Source organism: Wolffia australiana, chromosome 16, assembly GCF_029677425.1.
Source record: "Wolffia australiana isolate 7733 chromosome 16, ASM2967742v1".
Taxonomy (NCBI): Eukaryota; Viridiplantae; Streptophyta; class Magnoliopsida; order Alismatales; family Araceae; genus Wolffia; species Wolffia australiana.
This window is the reverse complement of record NC_135850.1, coordinates 1844052-1847609: the sequence shown is the minus strand read 5'-3', so window position 1 is coordinate 1847609 and position 3558 is coordinate 1844052. Positions and strand designations below refer to the sequence as shown.

General features: G+C 43.1%; 1 long non-coding RNA gene across 1 annotated transcript; it reads right to left on the bottom strand.

The window, feature by feature from the left end:
* Window positions 1-542: 542 nt before the first annotated feature.
* LOC144713685 (uncharacterized) lies at window positions 543-2304 on the bottom strand. Its single transcript, XR_013584117.1, has 2 exons — window positions 1927-2304; window positions 543-1850 (listed from the first exon to the last, which is right to left on the bottom strand). It is a non-coding gene; the product is annotated as an uncharacterized LOC144713685 (long non-coding RNA).
* Between the last annotated feature and the right edge of the window lie 1254 nt (window positions 2305-3558).

The following is a 3558-nucleotide window of genomic DNA, read 5'->3' as shown; positions in this document are numbered from 1 at the left end:
TAAGTAGTGGTAGATATTTTACGAATGTTACTATTTCATTTATTTTTATAGAGGAGGTCACGGTTGTCAGCTTCTATTTAAAATCAAAGTCGCCTCCAACACAGAGTACAACTTTCATTTATGCTAACATTTTCTCATGTCATAATCCAGGGAAAGGCCTAATGGATTTATGTAGATGTCTGATTCTATAGATTTTCACTTGTCCTTTGAGAGTAATCGATCTTACTTCCTCTTTTGCAGTAGATAAAATCACGAGAAAAACTTATCACGAAAGCATTAGTAAGAACTTCACAAGTATAGGTCTGAATCTATTATTGTTGCGAGTTGAGGGCTATTTCACACTATCTCCACAGTAGGATGAATCGGAATTTTCAAGAAATAAAAGGTCTTGACTTTTTAATGTTACATCTACCTTTTTCTGTTGTCCGATGCGAGAATTGAACATATTTTACTAATAAGAATCGCAGCGTAGTCATTTATTATGACAAGACCAGTAAGCATTACTACAGGGAGAGATGAAGCACACCTCCCCGACAAATATGAAAAGGAAACAGTTATTTCTTTGCCATTTTTTAACAAAAAGACAGTCAGTAGAAAGGTGTCATAGACAAATGGACGGCTCTCCAAATTATGTGTGAGAGAGAGGGATAGATAGAGAGAGAGAGAGAGAGAGATAAAGAGATAGAGATTAAGATAGAAAGATAGATAGATCGAGAGAGAGAGAGAGATAGAGAGATAGAGATTAAGATAGAAAGATAGATAGATCGAGAGAGAGAGAGAGAAATAGATAGATAGATAGATAGATCGAGAGAGATAGAGAGATAGAGAAAGAGACTTGGGCAATGAATATAAGGTACAGGGCGTTCGTGCTCAAAGTGTGTTTACGAGAGGGAGATAGGCGATGGTATGCGAGGAAGAGAGAGAGAGTAGCAGGGGAATCAAGAGGGAATGTTAGGGTTTGATCTTTCGTCTTGAACCCAGCTGAGAGAGACAGTGGACACGATTTAGGAAAGAGAAAGACATTCACCTCCAATGTGTTTAAACTCGGAGGGAGAGGGAGATGGACAGCTTTCACCCTAGGGTTTAACCCAGCGTGTATATTTTGGAGAGTGAAAGATTATCTTCTCTCTTAGGGTTGAAGTTTGAACCTTGCAGAGAGAGAGAGAGAGTGAAAAGATACGATGAGATCGTTATAGGAAATAGAGAGGTTCTCCAATGGATTTACCCAAGTAAGGTATGGAGAGAGAGACCATGTAATGTTAGAGAGAGAAAGTTGGATGGTCTTCTCCTTTGGGAATGAACCCAGAGAGTGGGAGAGAGAAAGTTATGGTCTTCTACTTCAGGTTTGGACCCACACCGAGAGAGAGAGAGAGAGAGCGAAAGAGAGAGAAAACGAAAGCGAGCGAGAGAGCGTGAGTAAGAGAGAGGTTGAGAGAGAATACCAAAGAGAACGAGGGAGAGTGAGAAAGAGAGAGTGTGAGAGAGAGGATCAGAGAGGTGGGAGAGAAAATGAGAGAGAACGAGGGAGGGTGAGAAAGAGAGAGGGTGAGAGAGAGGATCAGAGAGAAAGATCAAGAGAGAGAGCGTGAGAGAAAAGGAAATGAGGGAGAGGGACGGTGAGACTTGAGAGAGAAAGAGAGGGAGAGAGAGGAAGAGAGAGAGAGAGAGGGTGAGAAAGTGAATGAAAGAAAGAGAGAAAGAAGGCATATGTATTTCCCTCCCCCTGGGGGTTTGAAAGCGAGAAAAGATGAGAGAGCAAGCACAAACCCTAACAGCAAGCTCATCGGGGGAACGTCCACAGGGAGGGTCCCCTCCCCTCCCAGCCGCAAGCTACGCGCTATCCCACACCCCTAACACAGAAGAGGAGGTAATACATAATTACACACGAAGATCAATAAAAAAAAGAAGAAGAGGAAAACTCAAAACCCATCAGTTAGAAGACGACGCCATCGTAGGCGCCGCCGACAGGATGATTGATTAGCCTTCCGCCCGTGCATGGCCGATGTAAAAGCCTCTCTGCCCTTTCTCTCTCTACAAATTGATATCATTTGCTGCAATATGCATCATGATTGACCACACGAGAAAGAGGAGAGAGAGATAGCTGTCAAATCTGGCCCCCCCCCATCTGTCCTTACCCCGCATGGCCCATTACCTACCGTACGGTAGATGATGTCAGACATGATAACATTTCCTAATCATCAATCATCCTCCGTCATCTCAATCATATGCTCGACCCGTCTCCCCTCTCTATCATTATGGCTGCTTTTCTCTTTATCTTTTTATATCTGTCCATGTCTCTCTCTATGTCCGTCATTTTGTCTCTCCAAAGTGATAGCAGCATGATAACATCCCCGTCTTTACATCCATTTCCTAATCATATGCTCAATCCGTGTCCCCCCACCCCTCTTCATTATGGCTGGTTCTCTCTCTATGTCTGTCCATGTCTCTCTCTATATCCGTCACCTTGTCTTCTCCAAAGTGATAGCAGCCATGATAATTTCCCCGTCCTTACATCCTTATCCTAATCATATGCTCAATCCGTCTCCCCCTTCTATCTCTCTCTCTCTCTTTATATCTGTCCATGTCTCTCTCTATATCCGTCACCTTGTCTTCGCCAAAGATGATGGAAGCCATGATAACATCACCATCCTCACATCCATTTCCTAATAATATGCGCAACCCGTCTCCCGCCCCCTCTCTCTCTCTCTCTCTCTCTCTCTCTCTCTGTCTCTCTCTCTCTCTCTACATATCTACATATATATATCTCATTAAAACTGCTTTTCTCTCTATATCTGTCCATGTCTCTCTCTATATCCGTCACTTTGTCTTCTCCCAAGATGATGATCCCCATCCCCACATCCATTTCTTAATCATCAATCACCTCCGTCATTTCAATTATATCTCTCTATCATTATGGATGTTTTTCTCTCTATACCTGTCTATGGCTTTCTCTACATCTGTCAATTTGTCTTCTCCGAAGATGATGGCAGCCATGATAACATCCTCATCCTCATCTCCACATCCATTTCCTAATCATATTCTTGACCTGCATCCCCTCCTCTACATCTTTCTATCATTACGGGTGTTTTTCTCTGTATATCCGACCATTTCTCTCTCTACATCTGTCAATTTGTCTTCTCCAAAGATGATGGCAGCATGATGACATCCATTTCCTAATCATATGATCAACCCGTCTCCCCTCCCCTCCATAAATCTCTCTATCATTGTGGCCGCTTTACTCTCTATATCTGTCACTTTGTCTTATCTAAAGATGATGGCAGGCATGATAACATCCCCAACCCACATCCATCATCCTCCCGATGATATCAATCATATGCTCGACCCATCTCCCCTCTTTATCTCTCTCTCATCATTATGTGCGCTTTCCTGTGTATATCTTTCCATGTCTCTCTCTATATCTGTCAATTTGTCCTCTCCAAAGACTCCAGTAACGGTCAGATCGAGAACCGTCCATTCGCCGCCTGTCGGAGAGAAAATATCCGCAAAAGATCCTGCGGCTGACATCTGACGGCGGATGAAACAGCGATCTGCTGTCTC